The following is a 22,402-nucleotide window of genomic DNA, read 5'->3' as shown; positions in this document are numbered from 1 at the left end:
TTTCAAATTTTCTTTTTCTTTTTTTTTTTTTTTTTTGAGATGGAGTGCAGTGGTGGGATCTCGGCTCACAGCAAGCTCCGCCTCCTGGGTTCACACCATTCTCCTGCCTCAGCCTCCCAAGTAGTTGGGACTACAGGTGCCTGCCACCACGTCCAGCTAATTTTTTGTTTTTAGTAGAGACAGGGTTTCACCGTGTTAGCCAGGATGGTCTCGATTTCCTGACCTCGTGATCCACCCACCTCAGCCTCCCAAAGTGCTGGGATACAGGCGTGAGCCACCGCGCCTGGCCAATTTTCAAATTTTCTATAATGATATGTAGGGCTTTCTTTTCTTTTCTTTTCTTTTCTTTTTTTTTTTTTTTTTTTTTGCGACAGGGTGTTGCTCTGCTGCCCAAGCTGGAGTGCAGTGGCACAGTCATGGCTCATTGCAGCCTCAAAATCCTGGCCTCGAGCAATCCTCCTTCCTCAATCTTCCAAAGAGCTGGGATTACAGATGTCAGCCACCACACCCAGCCAAGTAAGGCTTTCTAATCATAAAAATAAAAAAGTATTCTTTAAGAATTATATATTGCCGCCCGGTGTGGTGGCTGACGCCTGTAATCCCAGCATTTTGGGAGGGTAAGGCAGGCAGATCACCTGAGGTCAGGAGTTTGAGACCAGCCTGGCCAACATGGTGAAACCCCGTCTCTACTAAAAGTACAAAAATTACCTGGGCTTGGTGGCAGGTACCTGTAATCCCAGCTACTCTGGAGGCTGAGGCAGGGGAATTGCTTGACTCCAGGAGGCAGAGGTTGCAGGGAGCTGAGATCACACCATTGCACTCCAGCCTGGGCAAAGGGCAAGACTCCGTCTTAAAAAAAAAAAAAAAAAAAAAAAAAAAAAAAAAAAAAAAAAACATTGCATGACTAGTACGAAAGAAGACTTAAAAAAAAAAAAAAACAAAAAAAAACTGGGTGGGCGTGTTGGCTCACGCCTGTAATCCCAGCACTTCAGGAGGCCCAGGGCAGGCAGATCACGAGGTCAGGAGTTCAAGACCAGCCTGGCCAAGATGGTGAAACCCCATCTCCACTAAAAATAAAAAAATTATCCAGGTGTGGTAGTGGGCACCTGTAATCCCAGCTACTTGGGAAGCTGAGGCAGAAAATTGCTTGAACCCAGGAGGTGGAGGTTGCAATGAGTGGAGATTGTGCCACTGCACTCCAGCCTGGGTGACAGAGTAAGATTCCATCTCAAAAAAAAAAAAAAAAAAAAAGAATTATACATTGCATGTCCGCTAATCTTTCCTAAGTGACCTTATAAAATGTGAGGACTCTTGTATTTGAAATATGGCAGATACGCAAACCTAATAGTAATGTTCTTCAAGTTTAGTGAAAAGTTAACCTGAATCATTCTGATTCATTTATGGTGGCTTCTACTATATGCTATTTACATTTGCTCAACACGCATGTATAGTTGAACCACAGATATCATCTGAGCACCTGTCCTCACATTTGGAAGATGGTACTTTTTGTTTTGTTTGCTTTTTCTTTCTTTTTTTTTCCTTCAATTTTTTTGGTTTTTCTCTTTTTTTTTGATGAAGATGGTCCTTTTTAACACTGTGCAGGCTGTTCTGTATGAGATCAATAAATACTAATTAAATTTGAAGATTGAAGATAGGATTAGCTTTTCAAAGGGTTGATCTTGGGACTTATAATAAGTCTGAGAATGGATTATAGATACTCCACCCTAATAATGCTATAAATACCTCTGATGGTGGTTTCTAGGCTTGATCAGCTTAATGATTCATTTTACTTGCAGTGATCTTTTTCAGTTGTGTGCCTGTGTGTGCTTTAAAAAGGACAAAAATAAGTTTGGAGAAAAAAAATTTTAATTGCTTTCAAATGTTCCAATAAATTCAAACCCGTATACTCTTGCTCAAGAATTTCCTTGCTAGGTTGTTACATACTTTGCCAAATCTCTCTAGCTTTCTCCTATTTTCTTAATCTTGGGAACTATGGAAGATTTTAAGTGTTGCTGGCTGGTCAGAAAATGTAAATGTTTTCAAGCAACTTAATTAAATGTCATAAGAGAGAGTTTTTAAAAATCAGATATCCACTCATAAAAACAGCTAAAAGTTTAAGAATCAGCAAAAACCATCTTAGGTCCCCGAAGAGAAAGAGTATATACATTTTTCACATTCTTATTTAAATAACCATCTGTTATCTGCAAATGTAGTTCCTACTGAGAACATCCAATAAATGGCCGGTTTGTGACTAAGGAAATACTCCAGCTAACGATTCACTGATAGGCAAAGAAATATCAACAAGGCCAGGAGGCCTCATTGGTCGCTATCTAACAGACCTGCTAACAGCAGCAGTACCAGCTAGATGGCAAACGAGCAGTGGTTGTGCCCAAACCATTACAAGTTTGCTAGGATTATTTCAGTCCATCTAGCAACTCACTCCAGGTGGGCAGCATTTAGGCTGGATTCTATGCAAACAGAACACAATAGGATACACTGGCAATGAGGGGTGCCCTTGTGTTCTAGATAACAGAAGCTTTGAATTCTTATGCGCTAAAATTGTAGTGTTTCTGTAATGGATCCACAATGTTTTGCTGCATACCTTGAAAACCAAGACAGACATAAAATCTTTAAAAACTTAGAAAAGGAAAAAGGAAAAAAGGCTATTTTTTTTTTTTTTTGAGTCTTGCTCTGTCACCCAGGCTGGAGTGCAAGGTGATCCTCCCACCTCTGCCTCCCAAAGTGCTAGGATTACAGACGTGAGCCACCGCGCGGCTACATTTCTTTAAAACCTCTGAAGTTAAAAGTAAATAACTGTTACAATGATTACATCCAATATTTACAAGTAGAACGTGTTTCCTGAGAATTTGCCCTTTCATTTCAGGTTGCAGTAGTGCTGCCACCACGTTTTCACACGTGATCAAATATATCCTATTAGAAAACCATGTAATCTTGTTTGGAAATCTTCCTCAGGCTTTGGCATCCTGTAGGAGTTCTGCCAGAGAACTTTAATGCAAATCATAAATTTAAGTCATAGGTACTAAAAAAGAAACTTCTGGTCCAGGACTTTGAATCTTTTGACTTTTAATAATCAAAAAAGCTGTATTCTCTTTCGTTTAAAAAATAGAGACGACTGGTGATGGTGGGGGCTGGCGGGGGGTGGGGTGGGGGGATGTGCGGCTCATGCCTGTAATCCCAGCAATTTGGGAGTTTTAGGTGGGCCGATCACTTGAGGTCAGGAGTTCGAGAACAGCCTGGCCAACATGGCGAAACCTCATGTCTACTAAAAATACAAAAATTAGTCGAGCGTAGTGGTGCATACCTGTAGTCCCAGCTACTTGGGAGGCTGACACATGAGAATTGCTTGAACCTGGGACAGGGAGGTTGCAGTGAGCCGAGATCATGCCACTGCACTGCAGCCTGGGCAACAGAGTGAGATTCTGTCTTAAAAAGAAAAAAAAAAGAAAGATTAAAAATAGAGACAGGGGTCTCACTATGTTGCTCAGGCTGGTCTCAAACTCCTGGGCTCAAGTGATCCTCCCACCTTGGCCTCCCAAAGTGAAAGCTGTCCTTTCAAGGTGGTCAGGTGTTCACCTACTCTGCCTCCAGCTGTGATTTCAGTATATACGGGCATCCATAAACTCTGGAAACAAAGAATCTACGTCATTACAAACATCCTTAATTTGTAAAAATTAGAATACATACAATAGAATAGAGTATAATAGAATAAAGTAGGATAAAACAAAACAGAGTAAAATGAAATAAATTAAATAACACTATGTCTCCAGACTTTATGAAAATCTTTTACGTGAACTTGAGGATGTACTGAGCCAGTGGAGTGGCTGGATGAAATGGGAACTCCACTGCAGGAAGTGGTGCTTCTCTGATGCTGCTAATTAAGGAATGTGGAACCCTTCTTTCTGAGTCAGCTCGGCAGTATGTAGAATTCTGTCCCACTCAGTGCTTACATGATTATTGCATGAAACTTTAGAAATAAACCAGAGTATCTTGCCACTTAACACTCAAGAGGCAAGAGGTGGTGTGTGTATGTGTTTTTAAATGGTTCCTAATCTTTAAAATGGTTAGTTGCAGCTGGCCTTTTTATCAGTTGATCATATTTACAGCAGTCTCAGATGGCATGGTGCCGTCCCAAAAGATTTGGACCATTTAGGAGCTCACATTTTAAGGTACACAGGCTTATCATAGCATTCTGAGGATTCACTAGAACTACACGGCAAGAAAAACTTTTCTGTGGGACTGTTTACTATTCTTATTTTTAATTTATTTTTGGTAAAATAAATGCTAATTTATTTCAAAGGTAATACAAGTATATTATGAAAAATAGAGAAAAATAGAAAGTGGAAAAAGGGTCATACATATTCCATTATTGAAAAACAACCATCAAAAAATGTTTAAATGTAACCCGTCATAAGATTAAGGGTAAAAAAAAGAAAAAAGGAAACAATTTTAATAAAAATTTTGAAATGTATGCAAAAGTAGAGAGAACAATAAAAATAGCGTAATGAGTAACCCCCCCATACCTGATGCCCAGTTCTAGTTTCAAGATGTTAACCGCATTTGGTTCAATTCTCTTCTTTTTTTATTTACTAAAGTATTATAAATTCTCATATATCATGTCATTCTTCTATATGCTTCAGTATATATCTTTATATATATGTATACATATTCTGTGATAATCCATGCCATTATCGCAGCTAACGAAATTAAGTTTTTTTGTTTTCATATAATATTCAGTCTGTACTAACATTTTTCTGATAAAATTTATTTTAGTATTTTTATGTATATTATATCCTTTTTTCTTTACTAATAGAAAAAATTAGAGTTCATTAAAAATACAACTTTGCATCTCGGTTTTTTCATTTGCTATTATAAATATTTCCCAATGGCCTATTTTTCAAAACGTTCTAATTTTAAAATGACTGTGTGTAATCGTGTGGGGATACATAACTTGGGTGACTAACCACTCCTTTATTTGTGTGCCTCCACACATGTATGGAGAGTGAACATGTATTGCTGTCCCCCTCGTAGTAAATCTTGTTACCACGAAGATCTTTGTTCCTAACACCTTTTCCTACATTAGGGCTGTTTCCTTAGGATTGATTCCAGGAGTGTTACTGCTGCATCCAAATGTATGAACATTTGTAAGGCCCTTGACTTGTCTCATTGAGTTGTTTACAAAAGGACTGTACCAATTTACACTTCCACTTACAAAGGATGAGAGAGCCTCTATTAAAATGTTTAAAGGCCGGGTTTTTCAGAGCTCTTATAAATCATTGGCTACAAGAGGCTGACTTAGGTTTGTCATATGGTCATAGTCATCTCAAAATAAATAAATATGCATTTTCTATAGCTATAAAAACATGGCATGCGCAGACTGCTAAACAACCACAAAGTAACTTTGATTAAAGGAGGAAACTGGTCTACTTGTTGAAAGTGTGGTAATGAGATAGTTTCCACCCAGCCGGGAAGCGCGGCCCGGAGGGGGAGGGGAGCCTGCATTTCTTCATGCCTCTACCCATCCTGAAGAAGGTAGAAAGGAACAGGTCAGCGTTCTCTTCGTTTACTTTGTAATTTTTTTTAAAGCTGAATATTTCATTTGTTTCCATATGCCTGAGTTGATGATGCCAAAATACGGTTGAAAACTAGCAGAAAAGTTCTCGTGGCAGGGGTTTCCTGTAAACAAACCCCATACTACTGGGTAAGAGAGGATTAGAGCAGAGCCATTTTAGCTGCAACTCCAAATTCTATTTTGTTTCCTTGGGGACATGCTGTTTTTATTTGTGGGCTTCAAATAAAACTGCTGCAGAAACTTTATTTCTGTTCAGAGCATTCTTATTTTCTTTAAGGAATATATCCTATCAGTTACAAATCTTTGTAGAAAATTCAGCTGTATTGCTTTGGAGAAGTTTATGTGTCAGTTTTGTGTTTTTTTTTTTGAGTCAAGAAAAAAGGAAAAACTCACTACTGTTATGTTTATATGAGGGCAAAAAAAAAAAAAAAAAAAAAGAGAAGGAAGTTGATAATTCTTAGCATGACGGTCTTTAAAATCCAGCATCTGAATTTTTAATTCCTCCCTCCCCTCCTTTTTTAAGAAACAGTACAGGAAAGATGGTCTTATTACCCTTGTTCGCATTTCACTGTTTTCACCCCACTCAACCAGGACGAAGTCTTTCCTCAAAGCAAGTGGGAACAAAACATAATCTCTTAAAATATTTTTAAGAGAACATGCTGACTTGGTCTTTGTTAAAAAAAAAAAAAAATCAACAAAATGTGCTAACCACATTAAAAAAAAAGTTGTTCAAGGAGTCAAAGGGATTAGCCCTCATTGAAGGGCTGTTTGAGAACAGGCAGCCTTCCGGGGCGAATCCTGGCTAACGTCATTTTGGCGGACGTTTATTGCGTGATCGCCATGTGCCAGGCACCGTTTTAAGGCTTCATGGTGATGAGGGCATTTAACCCTCGGGACCACCCATTCTGCAGGTGAGGCTGGGAAGCAGGTGAGGCCAAGGCCCTGGTCTCCCAGCGGCTGAGGGCGGCGCAGGATTTGAGTCCCGGCGGTCTCTGGAGACTGGGTTCTGAGAAAACCCGCTGTGTGAGTGCTGGGGGACCGCATTAAGCCCTCCGCTAGAAGCGGTGAAGACGCTTTGGGCCAACTCAGTTCCGAGCGCCAGTGTAGACGCGTGGCTTCAGGTTGTCCAGTAAGCCGGTCAGGGGTGTGGCTCTGATCCTAATCTCATCTCCGGTCTTCCCCAGTCTCAGGGCCCTGTGGGAGGGTGTCGTTGAGGAGGACACACCTACCTGGAGCTCGTCGGTTTCACCTCCGTCTCTGCGGTGGGGTCGTCCACACCTTCCCTCTGTTTCCTCCTAGGCCTGGCTCGACCTCCGCTTTGGAGAAGGTGCCCCAGGAACACTGAAGGGCAGGTCGTCTCCCACCTTCTATGAGGATTGCCCAACTCAAGGTATACCCTTCAAAGAATTCCACTTGCTTTGTCTACACTGGGCGATCTAGCTGATGATTGAGCGACTCAAGTTCTGGAGGAGACGGATCCGGGTTCAGACTTGATCTCTCCCTTCCCTACTCTGAACACCCTCTGGTATAAGAGCCCTGGCAGGTCCCTGCGCGGGTGAAGGACGCGTCTGTGGGTGTCCGCCCTGGTGTTCAGAGCGGGCATGTTCTGCGGCCGCGGGCGATGGTCGTGATCATAATAGCGTGACTTAATTGAGCGCTGTGTGCCACCCCCCACTTTCCCCACCCTGCGCCCGTTACCACGAGTGAGGGCTTGCTTATTCCTCCCAAATTCACTTGTCAGCGAGTACTATTTTTTAAATTTTATTTTTATATTTTAATTAATTATTTAATGCATTTATTGAGACGGAGTCTCGCTCTGTCGCCCAGGCTGGAGTGCAGTGGCCTGATCTCAGCTCACTGCAAGCTCCGCCTCCCGGGTTCACGCCATTCTCCTGCCTCAGCCTCCCGAGTAGCTGGGACCACAGGCGCCGCCACCTCGCCCGGCTAATTTTTTGTGTTTTTAGTAGAGACGGGGTTTCGCCGTGTTAGCCAGGATGGTCTCGATCTCCTGACCTTGTGATCCGCCCGTCTCGGCCTCCCAAAGTGCTGGGATTACAGGCTTGAGCCACCGCGCCCGGCCCAGAGAGCCATTTTCAAGAGCTCAGCCCTGACCTGCTGCGGGGTCACCGCTCCTAGGTGCTACTTTCTACTCTGGGAGACTTGGATTCCGACTCTGCGGGGGGATCTCGAAATGGGGTATGGTGTGCTTGCCCCAGAGTTAATGCCCAATCAGTGATCGTTATTATTATTGTTTTCCTAAGGCCAAGGTCAACCACTTAGGACAGAAAAGAATGGTATGAGTCAGCATGGCTTTTGGCGCTGGATCTGGGCTGGAACCCCACTTTCTTCTAGTTGTAGATCTTCAAGTAAGAGAATTAAGTCAGAAAGTTAACCTCAGGCCCCAGTTTCCTCATCTGCAAATGGATTTAAGCATGAAAGTTATCAGGAGAACTAAGTAACACCATAATATAAATCAGCTTTGGAGCTGAGAGTGGCACATAGCGGGGCTGCAGTAAATCGTTTTGTTTTTTCCCTTTTATTATTATTACTGTTTTGAGGCAGAGTCTCTGTTGCCCAGGCTGCAGTGAAGTGGCTCAATCTCTGCTTACTGCAACTTCCACCTCTGGGTTTCAAGCGATTCTCCTGCCTCAGTCTCCCAAGTAACTGGGATTACAGACATGTACCACCATGCCCGGCTAATTTTTGTATTTTTTAGTAGAGACAGGGTTTCACCATGTTGGCCAGGCTAGTCTGGAATTCCTGACCTCATGTGATCCTCCTGCCTTGGCCTCCCAAAGTGCTGGCCTCCCACCGAGCCTGGTCTGTTTTTCCCCTTCTTATCCCTCCTCTTCTCCTCCCCATTCTTCCTATTTTATTTATTTATTTTATTTTTTGAGAGTATCGGCCAGGCTGGAGTGCAGTGGCCCAAACACTGCTCACTGCAGCCTCGACCTCTTGGGCTCAAATTATCTTCCTGTCTCAGCCTCCCGAGTAGCTGGGATTATAGGCACGTGCCACCAAGCCCGGCTAATTTTTATTTTTATTTTTATTTTATTTAAGACAGAGTTTCACTCGTTTTGCCCAGGCTGGAGTGCAGTGGCGTGATCTCGGCTCACTGCAACCTCTGCCTTCCGGGTTCAAGTGATTCTCCTGCCTCAGACTCCTGAGTAGCTGGGATTACAGGCGCCTGCCACCACTCCTGGCTAATATTGTAATAATTTTTGTATTTTGTAGAGACAGGGTTTCACCATGTTGTCCAGGCTGGTCTTGAACTCCTGGACTCAAGCAATCCGCCGGCCTCGGCCTCCCAAAGTGCTGGGATTACAAGCATGAACCAGCCACTGCGCTCAGCCCTCTTCTTACTATTATTATTATTATTACTGTTATGGTTGTAAAAGTACCTGAAATAGATACATTTAAATATCTGAGTGATTTCGGCAAAGGAGAGAGACCCTGCGTTACTATTTTAGGAGTGCTCTTGACTGTGTCAACCCGTTTAATATACGCCACTTACTAACTGAGCCAGGTCATTTTGCTCAAATTATTCAGAGCTCTCAGGCCCATTCAGAATGAAATCCAAAATCTTTATCATGGCCAGAAAGATCCGTGCAATCAAAATGCACCATCCCCATCCTAATTTCCTGGCTTGTCTCTACACCAACCACAATGCCATGCTGGCCTCCTTGCTGTTCTTTGAAACACTGGGCGCACTTTGCTTCAAGGACTTCGCTTGCCTGTCCCTGAGCCTGGAATGCTCTTCCCCTAGAACCTCTGTGGCTCCCACTGTCACCCCCTTCAGATCTTTATTTAGATATGTCTATGATGAAGCCTTTCAGGTCCAATCTATTTAACATTTCCCTCACCATCCCTCCACTCTGTAGCCCCTTTGCCCCTTGTATTTCTCTCCATAGTACTTATTATAATATCTAACAGACTATAATATCAAATGTTAACTCCATGAGGATAGGCATTTTGATCTGTTTGGTTTCCTGTGGCATCTCCAGCACCTAGAACAATGCCTGGTACGTGGTGGGTGTTTACTATGTACGTGTCACATGAGAGAATTAAAAAAACGAGTGTATTAAAGAATCCAGGAGCCGGGCAAGGTGTGTCATGCCTGTAATCCTAGCACTTTGGGAGGCTGAGGCGGGTGGATAGGCTGAGGTCAGCTTGGCCAACATAGTGAAACCCTGTCTCTACTAAAAATACAAAAAATCAGCTGGGTGTGGTGGCAGGCGCCTGTAATCCTAGCTACTAGGGAGGCTGAGGCAGGAGAATCACTTGAACCCGGGAGGCAGACGTTGCAGTGAGCTGAGATCACACCATTGCACTCCAGCCTGGGCAACAAGAGCGAAACACCGTCTCAAAAAAAAAAAAAAAAAAAAAAAATCCAGGGAGGCCAGGAGCAGTGGCTCACACCTGTAATCAATCCCAGCACTTTGGGAGGCCAAGGCGGGCAGATCACTTGAGGTCAGGAGTTGGAGACCAACATGGTGAAACCCCGTCTCTACTAAACATTTAAAAATCAGCCAGGTGTGGTGCATGCTTGTAATCCCAGCTACTCAGGAGGCTCAGGCAGGAGAATCGCTTGAACCCCAAAGGTTTCAGTGAGCTGAGATCGCGCCACTGCACTCCAGCCTGGGTGACAGAGTGAGACTTTGTCTCAAAAAAAAAAAAAAAAAGAAAATCCAAGGAGCACAGAACAGCTAAGTATTGGGACAGCTAAATATTGATTGGAGCACTTACTGTGTGTTGACCATTCCACAACATGGAGGAAACCGGTCTTCCCTTGGAAAAGCCTCCACCCTATACAGGTGGTAAGAGAAACAATATACCCAGGGCTAGGCATCATGCAGACAGTGTCATAAAGGAGGCATTGAACAAAGGAGAGAGTAACTGAAGGAGGTGGCATTTGGAGTGACCTTGAGGCTGATTAGGGTGGTTACAGGTTGATGTTTATATATATGGCATATATGTTGGGGGATTGGGTGGCAGGGGAGGGGTGTAGGCTGTTGGAATAGAGCCAAGAGAGGAGTAAGTATAGAATGGTTTATCAAATGTTTATCCAAAAGCAGGATATGGAACTAGTAAACATTTTATTCCTAAGTTTTTGTGCTGCACAGTAATTAACACAGTGGGGTTTTTTTTTTTTTTTTTTTTTTCTTTGAGAGGGAGTCTCTCTCTGTTGCCCAGTGGCGTGATCTCAGCTCACTGCAACCTCCACCTGCCGGGTTCAAGTGATTATCATGCCTCAGCCTCCCAAGTAGCTGGGATTACAGGCGTACGCCACTACGCCCAGCTAATTTTTGTATTTTTATTAGAGACGGGGTTTCACCATGTTGGCCAGGCTGGTCTCAAACATCTGACCTCAGGTGATCAGACCACCGCCGCCTCCCAAAGTGCTGAGATTACAGGCGTGAGTCACTGCTCCCGGCCTGTTGTCTATATTATATATACATATTTTTCTGAGACGGAGTCTTGCTCTGTCACCCAGGCTGGAGTGCAGTGCATGATCTTGGCTCACCGCAACCTCTGCCTCCTGGGTTCAAGCGATTCTGCTGCCTGTCTCCTCAGTAGCTGGGATTACAGGTGCCTGCCACCGCACCCAGCTAATTTTTTTTTGTATTTTTAGAGGAGACGGGGTTCACCATGTTGGCCATGGCTGGTCTTGAACTCCTGACCTCATGATCCGCCCACCTTGGCTTCCCAAAGTGCTGGGATTACCGGTGTGAGCCACCGCACCTGGCCTGTTGTCTATATTCTAAAATTTGGATATGGTATGTTTTATGTGGCCATTTTCTTTTGATGAACATGTAGGTTGTTTCTAGCCTTTCACTATTGTAAACGGTGCTGCATCCTTGTGTATGCTTTCTGCATGAGTGATAATTCTCTAGGATACTGTAATTATATGCTTGTCTATTTTTTTGTGCTTTAATTTATTTAATGTCTATGTTTTCTGTTAAAATATAAGCTCCATGAGGGAAGGAATCCAATTTGTTTTGTGCCTCACTCTTGAATTACTATCTAGCTAAGTGCTTGGGAGAAAGGAGTGGTCAATAAATATATATTCAGTGAATCAGGCTGAAAGATTGGCTGGGACCGTGGTGTGGTTCTTGTATCCCAAGAGAGGGAGCTTGACTTATTTTGGAAAAGTAAAATTTTTTTTGGGAGAATTTCACACAAAGCAGTAGCAGGATGGTTATTAGTGGAATTTAGGAAAAAGTATTCTGGACTAGAAAGAAGGCAGGTACAGGAGAAGCGATTATGAGATTATTACACAGGCCAGAAGGAAACAAAGAAACATGGGTGGTGAGAATAGAAAGGAAACGGTACATTTCAGAGAGATTAGAAGGATAGGATTTGTGAGATTTACTAACTAGCTATGAGGTGTGAAATAAAGAAGGCATAGAAGGAAAGTTGATATCTAGCATAGAACATTTTAATTTTACAAACATTTATTCTCTCCCAGCTCCATGGAAAAGGCACTCACTAATTGCTGTTGGTATATTAATTTGTATTACCTTTTCTTCCCCGCTTTCTTTTCTTTTTTTTTTTTTTTGAGACAGGGTCTGTGGCCCACGCTGGAGTACAGTGATGCCATCTCGGCTTACTGTAGTCGTGACCTCCCCGGGATCAAGAGATCCTTCCACCTCAGCCTCCTGAGTAGCTGGGACCACGGGTGCCAGCCACCATGCCCAGCTAATTTTTCATAGAGACAGGGTTTCGCCACATTGCCCAGGCTGATCTTGAACTCTCGGGTTCAGGTGAACGCCTTGGCCTCCCAAAGTGCTGGGATTATAGGCATGAGTCCCGGTGCCCGGCTTCCTTTTCAAAAGAGATTTCAGCTGGGCATGGTGGCTCACGCATGTAATCCCTGTGCTTTGGGAGGCCGAGGCAGGCGGATCACCCGAGGTTAGGAGTTCCAGACCAGCCTGGCCAACCTAGCGAAACCCTGTTTCTACTGAAAATACAAAAAGATTAGCCGGGCGTGTTGGCGGGCGCCGTAATCCCAGCTACTCAGGAGGCTGAGGCAGGAGAATTGCTTGAACTTATAGATGGAGGCTGCAGTGAGCCAAGATTGCGCCATTGCACTCCAGCCTAGGCAGTCAGAGCGAAACTCCGTCTCAAAAAAAAAAAAAAAAAAAAGATTTATAGTCTGTTAGAGTCTGGTGAGGAAGAGGGTCCTGTACACAGGTATACCAAGAACTCAAGGGAGTGACACAGGTGGGAGGAAACTAGCCCTCAGGCAACCAAGTGAAACACTGTATTGCTGTTCCAGAATGTGGGGAGGGGAGGACAGTGGGTGAGGACATTTCAACCTTGCCCCAGAGCCACACATGACTGACTGGTAAACATCCTGGAAATAGGGGGTCGAGAAATATGCATCAGTGTCAATTTTTAGAATTGAGGAAATTTAGGTTGGTGTTAAAGGGGGAGTCTGACTTTGTGTTCAGTTGGTGCATTGGCTTTACTGTAGTCGGGAAAGTGGGGAAGCAAATTATTAGCTGTGTGACCTCAGGCAGGTTACTTAATGATCCTGAGCCTTAGTTTTCACTTTTCTCTCTCTTTTTTTTTTTTTTTTTTTTTTTGAGATAGGGTGTCACTCTCTCGCCCAGGCTGGAGTGCAGTGGTGTGATATCAGCTCACTGCACCTCCACCTCCCTTTGTATTTTTTTAGTAGAGACAGGGTTTCACCACGTTGGTCAGGCTGGTCTGAACTGCTGACCTCATGATCCACCTGCCTTAGCCTCCCAAAGTGCTGGGATTACAGGCGTGAGCCACCGCACCCAGCAGGACTCCAACTTCTTAGAGTTTGTCATGTCCTCTTTGTTAAACCAGGATGGGGTCTTTAGGAGATACTAGTATCTCTTGGGAAAGAAAGACTTAGTTGACGTTCGATGGTTCCTTTGGTTTTATTTCCGTTTCATTTAGTGACTTCCCAGTGCTCTTGGAATAAAACCCAGAGTCTTAGCATGGTCCACCAGATCTTGCCAGCCATGTTCTCAGGACTTTTGTTTTGTTGTTGTTTTTTGAGACAGGATCTTACTCTGTTGCCCAAGCTAAAGTACAGTGGCACAATCTTGGCTTATTGCAGCCTCTGTCTCGCTAGCTCAAGTGATCCTCCTGCCTCATTCTCCTGAGTAGCTGGGAGTATAGGCACACAACGGCTAATTTGTTATTTTTTTGTAGATATGGGGGTCTCGCTATGTTGCCCAGGCTGGTCTCAAACACCTGGACTCAAGCACTATTCCCACCTCACACTTCCAAAGTGCTGGAATTACGAATTACAGACGTGAGCCATCTCACAAGCCATCTCGCCCAGCCGGGGACTTTGTTTTTATTCTAAGACGCATGAGGGCTGTGTTATCGGGAATTTTGTTTTTATTCTAAGATGCATGAGGGCATGACATAACCAGACGACGGCTTTTGAAAAGGTCAGTTGTGGCCACTTAGAATGGGACTGCCTACATTTCTGCCCTGTAAACACAGGGACCTTGCATGCAGAGACAAATCAGCAGCTGGAAATGTGTTTTGGGAGTTGAGGGGAGAGTTCCAGGTGGGAAATATGTACATTTAGGAGCTTTCCAAATATTGATGGCATGTTGAACCTTCGGACTGGATAAAATCACATGAATAAGAAAGTGTTGCTAGCATTGGGCATGTCAGCACCTGGAAGTCAAGGAGAAGAGTCTAAAGAAGGAGCCACGGGGTCTGGGAGGGAGCAGCCAGAGAGGACTAATGGAGATCAGGAGAGCATGGGGATCCAACTGCAAGGCAGAAAAGAGCTCTATCAAGTGTTGCAGATGTGGCAAATACCAGGGAACAGTGAACTGGTCACTGATACCCTGCTGCAACGAGAGTCAAATCTCCGGTGTTCACATGGGCCTGCCTTGATTTCTTGCTCCTCTGTCCCTACCCTGTCTTCATTCCACGGCCCCCAGACACACTGGCTGCCCGCCAGTTCTTTCTCCAAGCTTGGCTCTCTTCCTCTCTGGTCCTTCTCCCCTTCTGTTCCCTCTGAATGAATGGAACCCTCTCCATCCTGGTATGATTTGCCACCTGACTTCCTGGAGGGTCTCTGCTCCTCAGGGAGCCTCAATTTAAAACAGCAGGCTTTTCCCCTCTCCTATGACCCAGTCCCAGTAGGTTGCAAATATAACTACCGGTGTGTTGTCTGTTTCCCTCCAGAAGATAAGCCCCAACAGGACAAGGAATTCATTTGTTTTGCTTACTGCTCTATCTCCCATGCCTAGAACAGTGCCGGGGCCCCCAAAACTCTGGGCTCACAAGCTCTGTAGTGTGTCTCATTTCATTCTCCAGAGTCTTGAAGAAATGTGACTACTACTTATATAAGTAACACAAACAATTATTTTAATTGTCTTCTTCATCATCTTCATCATTTCCCTTTTATAGATAAGGAAACTGAAACCCAAGAGAGATTAAATAATATTCTAGGCCTATGCAGCTCTCCAGAGGTAGAATTTGAGTATCTGAGCCCAAGTTATTGGAGAGAAAATGTTCATAACCAGGACACTATGTCAGAGCCTCCCCCTCTCCTCCCCCTCCCAGAGAACCAGGGAGTTTAAACCACTCTCAGAAAGAACAGAAGCCAAGTTCTTGAAGAGAATGAGAAAAGGGGTGCTAGGCTAGGGGAACCCCAGGGCTGAAGGCTCTAGGTCAGAGAGAAGGCTGGAGTTCAGATGCCTAAGTGAAGGGCTTGCCAGGACTTGAGGCTGGAGTTAGGCAGGGGCCAGATCTGCAGGGCTGGTGGGGCAAGCTATGGAGTTTTTCTTCCCTCAAGGCAATAGGAAGCCATTAAGGGGTAGTGAACTTATTTGATATGCATGGTAAAAGACTTGGGTCTTTCTGGGTAAAAATCTTGGATTATAGGTAGAGAAAGCATTAAGGGAAACCTAGAAAGGAAGAAATTTGGAGAAACCTGTACATACAGTACTGTCTGTGTCTGGAGGAGAACATGTGGTGGCACTGACACCCTTTTTTCCCTTGCATTTGGGCCCCCATGCTCTCCTGAGGTCCCTCAGACCTTACTGCCTGCTCCTTCTCAGTCCCCTTTGCTCTCTTTCTCTTCTCCTTGACTTCCGGGCGCCGAACCACCCTAGGGCCCAATACTAGCACCTCTTTTGGGCAATTTTATCCAGTCTGATGACTCAACATGCCATCAGTATTTGGAAAGCTCCTAAATGTGCATGATTCTCACCGGGCACTTGCCCTTCCCAACGCATTTCCAACAACAGACTCCATGTTCACGTGCATGGCACCTGCCAGTGGCACCTTGGTGTAGGCTTTTGTTACAGATAAAGGTAAATGGACACAATTGAGACATATGAGGGTTTGCTGACAGATGCAAGGTCTGTGTACGGTGGAGTAGGGTGGAGATTAAATATCCTGATTAGATTTTAAGATTTTGGCTGGAGATTATAATGATGATTGAATTTCAATTAATGTTAGTTACCTTCTTCTTCCCCTCCATCCCTCATTCCAAAGCTACCCGTTTGGAATATCTGATGAAGGCAGAAAACTTTAAAGAGGTGTTCCCAGTGTTGTGTTTTGTGTGCCATTTTTAAGGGAGTTTACATTAACATTTTGAGTGAAGGTAATTTCAGAAAACGATCCAGAATATTAGGAGTCATGAGTTGTGTTTGCAGTGGGGGAGGGCACTCATCAAACGCACCAATGGGACAAATCCAGTTAAAAAATGCTGTCAACCTTATCAAGATTGACTAATCCAATCAAGTTGGGAGGGTACTAAAACCTTTATTTAAATTGAGCCTTATTCTTGACCCCTCCCTTTTTGGTGTGCTTATAAAAACCAGCAATCACATCTCTTCCAGTATTGTTTAGAGCCAGGTAGAGTGAAGTCCTGTCCTAGAGAGTTATCAGGTTCCAGACCCTGCCTTCTCTTCTGAAAGGTAAGTTCTGCTATATATATATACACACATATATATATATGTTTTTTAATTGTATATTATTGTGATACTTTACAGAGGAGTGAGTTGCATGGGATCAAGAAACTTAATAGAAAAGAGAGCAATGTGTTGCTCCTTCGAGCTGTTTGTTATTCCTACTTACTTCAGTGCATTCAGTCTTGTTCAAAGGGCCGTCCCTGTTTCCTTCTCAAATGTCCTTTGTAGTTTGCAGATGCTGGCAGGTTTGCCTAACTTTTTCATGTTCTTTTCCTGCTAACTCCTCGCTGCAGTTTTTCAGGTTTTCCTGCTCTGAACACTGAATTCTTTTACGTCCCGTATCTATGTTGGCTCTGTTTCAGCTCCAGGGATTTACACACAGTTTCCAAATAGTTTTTCTATAATAATTCCACAGTAAAATAAAGACTTGTGAAATAAGATCATACCTCATTCTGTTCTTCTAATTAAGGCTGAGTCTCAACAGATGATTCCAGTAAGTGTTAAATACAGCAAATCAGAAGTTTTGGTTTTTTTCTTCTTCTTTTTTTTTTTTTTGTTATGTTACTAGCTCTGAGCATGAGCATGCCGGGACTGGCAGGATCTGGATAGAAAATCAGATGTTGACTAAACGAAGAGGCCTTATATCACTAGAATTAAATCAGAGATAATGGTGTGATTTTATAAGCGCATACTAGGAAATACGTCTTAAGGAGGGCCTGTCTGTTTGGATAATTGTGAAAAATGAAGTGTAGCTGATGTTTGCTGCATTAAAACAAGGTGAAGTGGAGCTTTTCTGCCCTTTCTCCAAGTAACATATGCAGAGCTTTTCTTTGGGTTCCATTCTTTGTTTTTGTTGCTGGCATCTAGTAGCACCTGACTCCTTTAGAGATGGCCTAGGCAGGGAGTGATGGCGAAGCTGGATTTCTTGTGGGTGGAGCTAAGCGTAGGAAGACCAACGTTCGATTTTCAATTTTCACTTCGTGCAATATGAGTTCCTGGATTTTATTACAAAACCAAATGTTTCCAGTGTTCTCCTGTTACTTTTGGAGTTTCCATATTTTAATTGTTTGAACTATACATGCTTTCCAAGTAAATGTGAAGTATGAGTCTCACATTCTAAGGGAAGAATGTGTCTCAGGGAAGCCCTCCCGGGCGAATTCAGATCCCTCTATGTCCTTCGGGAAACACAGTATGTATTTGCAACCCAGCAGTCAGTCACTGGCAGAATTTTGCAACGATTTCCCAGTTTTGTTGGCAAGACTCCAGGAGGTGGTTCTTTGTAATTCTTTGCTCAAACATAAGGAGGATCACATATAAATAAAACTCTTAGAAGATAGATCAGTGAATATAATCATCTTTCAATTTTAAAAGCTACAACATAATAAGGTACTTTTTTCTTTTTTTGAGGGAGGTGGCGAAACAGTAACAAATCATGATGCTATAATGTGAACAAAGTGGTAGCTTTGGAGGGCACAGGGGAAAACAAGCACAACCGTTTTTGCTCAGAAAATACTTCAGTAGCAACAAGGTCTGAGAGCCAGGAATCTCCTTGTTCTTACTGAAACGATTATTTGTCAAAATATTTGATTGTTTCCCTATTCCCCCTGAAAAGTTTGGACTTTTCTTTATGCTCGATTTTGACACTGGAATTTTTAACTATCAGTGCTATTGTGTTTACAGCATTCAAGATCTCAGAGTTCAAAGGTTATCCATTAACATGTAGAATGAGGCTACACTTAAGGCTCAACCTGGTTCCACTTGTTCAGTTTCTTTGTTGTGTAGCAAGGCTCATAGTCATTTGTTTTCATAAAGTTAAATGAAGTTTCTTGTTTATGAAGAGTGTTTTTGGACTGTGTTTTAGAATGTGACAATAAGATTAAAAAATATATTTTAAAGAAAGGTATTCATCTTTTGTGAGAAAAGGAATCCTAATACTAAAAGTGATCAGTATCAGTGGACTTGAGTGAAAAAAATCACCCAATTTAGGTTTTTAGTGCTGGCCTAAGAATCTACTGGCACTGCTAATTAATTGTGAGTAAGTAATTGATTCACTTCCTTTTTAAAAAAGACTAACCAGACCATATGTGGGGTTAGTAGTTATATATAAAATGACAGCAAAACATGACACTTGGCAAATTCTTCCCCTTTGCTGAGCTAGCTGTCTTCTCAGATTCCTTTTCCTATTTATTAAGATTGCATTGCTCACCAGCTCCGGATCATTTCTGTAGTGCGTTCTTTCTTTTGATTTAGGAAATACATATTTTACATGCTTTTCTTGATGTGTTTTAAAGTTTCATTTTGGATATGCCGAAGGCCAGTAAAAAAATAAATAATTGGCTATTTTGTTGGTAGCGACTTGCATAGATCCATTTCACATTTGCATTAGTATCCATTTTGGGGCAGAAAAGTTGGGGGTGTGCTTGTTGTGTCTATGGTTCCTCGAGGCTTACTTAAAATGGGGAAATATCACAGGCTTTGGGAATCAGAACCTATTTTTGTCCTTTTTTTTAGCAAGGAAAAAAAAACAGTTGGGAAACGCTTTAAATGAGTTGGGCGTAGGGAGGAGGGGGAAAGGGTAGCGTTTTTTGTTTTTTTTTTTTTTTGTCCCCACTTTTTTTGTCCCCGGTTTCCTCCAAATGGATTTCTATCAAAGCCAAGTAGATTCTTGGAACCTAGACTAAGTTTAGAAATCTCAAGTTAGAATAGCGCAAGCCCGGCCCTTTCAGGAAAAAAAAAAAATCAGAACAATTAAATAGCTTTCTGAAGATACTCATTTAAAAACTGTTTATCTTCTCGACCTTCTTCACGCTTGAAGAAAATCTGAGGTGTTTTTCGCGCACAGCTGCCTTCTAACCCGCGCGCAACTGCGTTAAGGTTTTTGTTTGTAATTCGGGGTGACCCAGGGGTTCGGGCCCCGGACCCCTCCCCTCGCCCGGGCACACCTTGCAGAGGAGGGGGCGACGGGGACGGGGGACGGGGGACGGGTCTGCGCCTGCGCACACCCTCGCGGTCCCCCTCCCCTAGTACCTGTCGCGGCTACGGCCGCGGCGCGCGCCCGCCACGTTAAGCCGGATGGCGGGAGGAGGGGTGCGGGGCGGAGGACGCGGGGAGGGTGGCACGGCGCGCGCTCGCGCTCGCTCGCTTCCCGGAGGCGGAGTCGCGGCGGGGGGCGGAGCGGGGGCGCGCCTATGCTGCTCACGTGGTCGCTGGGGCGGGGCCGGGCGCGGAGCGGGGCGGGGCCGGGCGGCCGGTGAAGGCAGGGGGCGGGGCGTCTCCGAGCGGCGGGGCCGAGGGCGGGCGCAACAGCTGCTCCCTGAACACTTTCTGACCCAACAGTCCCCCGGCGCCGGACGCGCCGCGCCCCGGCGGCTCTAGGGACCCCCCGTGCCTGCACTGTCCCCGCGCGGACGAGTAGGGGGCGCCCGCGCCTTTGCCCCCCGTGCGCACCCCCGCCCCGCTCACCTTAGCCCCGCGCCCGAGGTGAGCCCGGCCCCCAAATCTTCCGGGCGGGGGCGGGGGTGGGGGTGGGGGACGCTTTTTTTTGTCGGGGGGGGTCTTGGAAGCGCGAAGCTACGAGGCGCCCCGGCGGATGGCTGCATCCCTCGCCCGGGGCTCCCCGTGTCTTTTGGGGGGCCGGGTGCGGGCGGGGAATCCGGGAGGTGTCCGCACAAAAGGCCGAGAGAAACTCCGCGACGCCTCCCTCCCTCCCTCCGCCCTCCCCGCCCCCTCCCCTCCGCGCCCGCTCCTCCTCATTCAAACCCGGCCGGCCCGAGTGGTGTCAGCTCAGTCCCGGCCGCCGCCGCGCGAGGAAATGGCCGAGGAGCCGGAGCCGCAGGTAAAGGGGGCGCGCCCCCCGCCCGGGCCACCCGGGGCGCCCGCCCGGTCCTGCGGAGGCTCCCGCGCCGCCCCCGAGGCGCCCGGCTCGTTGTCTTGTGCCCCCCAGGATGACCCCAGTTCCCCGCCTCAGCTTTCTATCCGCTCCTCTAGGGCGCCCCCTCCCCAGCCGGCTCCGGCGTTTCCGCCCGCGAGAAGGTGCGGGCGATTCCGGACTGCATCCGCTCTTGGCCGTCACACTCACGCCGCACGATTCAGAAGGGCTTGGGGTGCGGTGTCCCCAGAATCTCCTCCGGGAGCAGGGGTCCGGGGGCTGCGGGGGTGTGCGGTAGGGGGTTCCGAAAAGTTGCGTCGCTCCTCGGGGCGGGTCTCCCAATTTGCCCACTCGGCCCTTGGGGCGCGGGCGGAGAGGGTACGTCGGCGTGGGGTCCCCCGCGATGCCCGGGAGGGGCTGGGGCAAGTTGGAAACGGCCAAAACAATGCGTCCGGACGGGCATCCCCCGCAAACAATGGCCGGGACGGTCCACACGGGCCGGGCGGAGGGCGCGTCTAAGGGACCGCGGGAGGGGCTGGGCCTCGCCGCGGACCCCGACGCGCGCCCCGGTGATTCCCTCGGGTGCCCAAAAATCTGTCCCCGGGAGTCTCGGGGCGCCTGCTCATCCCTGAGCAGGGATGCACGGGCTGCGTTTCCTGGATGTGTGCGATAAGGTGGCTTTTTTTCCCTCTAATTTTAAAGATTTTTATTTAAGTCTTAATGTTGTATAAAACACTTAATGTCTTTACAACTCAATTGTAGTGGAACACCCAAAGCCAGCTGGAAGCAGAACTGGGAGCTCTAAAGGGCAGGAAGGATTGAAATGCCCAAAAGTGCTGCTGCTTTTTTTTTTCTTTTAAAGGGAAGTTTCTGCCAGGAGGTGCCGAGTGGTGAAACCGCTCAGTTTCAGATGCACAGCTCTCTTGTCTCTCGATTTGGCCCCGACTGCGAGCGGGACGGGATGGTGGAGGGGCGGAGGGCGCTGCTGGGGGCTCAGGAGGCTGGATTTGGGGCCGCCTGGGCGGTCCCGCCCGAGGGGCTAGAGCCGGCACGCGGGGCGCGCAGCCGGAACCTGGATCCCGGGGATTTGGGAAGACGTTCAGGGCCCCGGTTGGAACCCACATTTTGGGATTCTGGGTAGGGCTACCGAAGACGGGAAGGCGCATTCTTGGGCGGGTGGGGTGGGGGTGGGGTGAGCAGGCGGGGAGTTTTCCGCCAGGTTTAGTTACAGGAGCTAGAAAAGGCCCCTTCTGGGACCCTGGCATCCGGGCCACCCTGGGAGCCCCAGAAAGTCTTTTCTCTTTTTCTATTCTCCCCCCCCCCCCCGCCCCAGAAAAGGATAGTCATTTCAGGTTTAAGGCTTTGGTGTATTGTTCCACTTCGAAATTCCTTGAGCCTCAGTTTATCTTCTTGAATCAGCCTATGGGGCTTGAAGCGTTGAACATTCCTAAACACAGAGGAAGTAAATGGCGGTTGCAGTTGTCCATTGGCCAGTTTGGGGGTCCTGTATTATTGGCCACCGTATGTCCTACAGCGTAGCTAGGTTTCTTAGTTTTCTAGATCGTTTGGAAGCATTAAGCTGTATGTTTTAAGAAGCCTAGGTCTGATTTAGTTCAGGTTGATTCAATTATGTCTTCATCGCTTTTGAGTTGGTTGAATGACTTGACATGAGATTAAGCTCAACAAAAGAAAAGGCGAGGTAGCAACAGCTGCCGTCCAGGCCTGGCCACTAGGTAGGGGTCTTAGGAGGCCTTTTACCTTCTCTTTTGTATATGTCAAGAAGGACATTTACAATATTCTTATTTTACTGTACTTTTTTCCCCTGAAATGGAAGTTCTTTCTTGACTGATATCAAGAATTAAAATGCTAAGTTTTATGATACTTAGACATTGAGTAATAGATGTAGTTTCTAAAAGCCTTTATGTGTCTGCAGTGACAAGTGTAGAGGAATAACCTCATTTCTTTTTCTCTGAAAATATAACAGGCAAGCCACTAGTTTGTGCTTGCTTAGTTAATGTG

At 45.6% G+C, this 22,402-nt stretch overlaps 1 protein-coding gene across 9 annotated transcripts in view; it reads left to right on the top strand.

Moving 5' to 3' along the window:
• The first annotated feature begins 5,401 nt into the window (after window positions 1-5,401).
• Window positions 5,402-22,402, top strand: part of ZNF217 (zinc finger protein 217) — a 42,136-nt gene continuing 25,135 nt past the window's right edge. For 2 of the 9 annotated variants that reach the window (XM_077951999.1, XM_077952005.1), the window contains exons 1-2: window positions 5,402-5,564; window positions 6,890-6,980. The gene's annotated coding sequence lies outside the window, so the exon portion shown is untranslated. Of the gene's footprint in view, window positions 5,565-6,889; window positions 6,981-16,425; window positions 16,522-19,766; window positions 20,351-21,268; window positions 21,521-22,402 lie in introns of those variants that run through there. The other 7 variants (XM_015148773.3, XM_077952002.1, XM_077952001.1 and 4 more) reach the window with 5 other exon arrangements.

This window comes from Macaca mulatta, chromosome 10 (genome assembly GCF_049350105.2).
Source record: "Macaca mulatta isolate MMU2019108-1 chromosome 10, T2T-MMU8v2.0, whole genome shotgun sequence".
Taxonomy (NCBI): domain Eukaryota; kingdom Metazoa; phylum Chordata; class Mammalia; order Primates; family Cercopithecidae; genus Macaca; species Macaca mulatta.
This window is presented reverse-complemented; position numbering and strand designations above follow the sequence as displayed.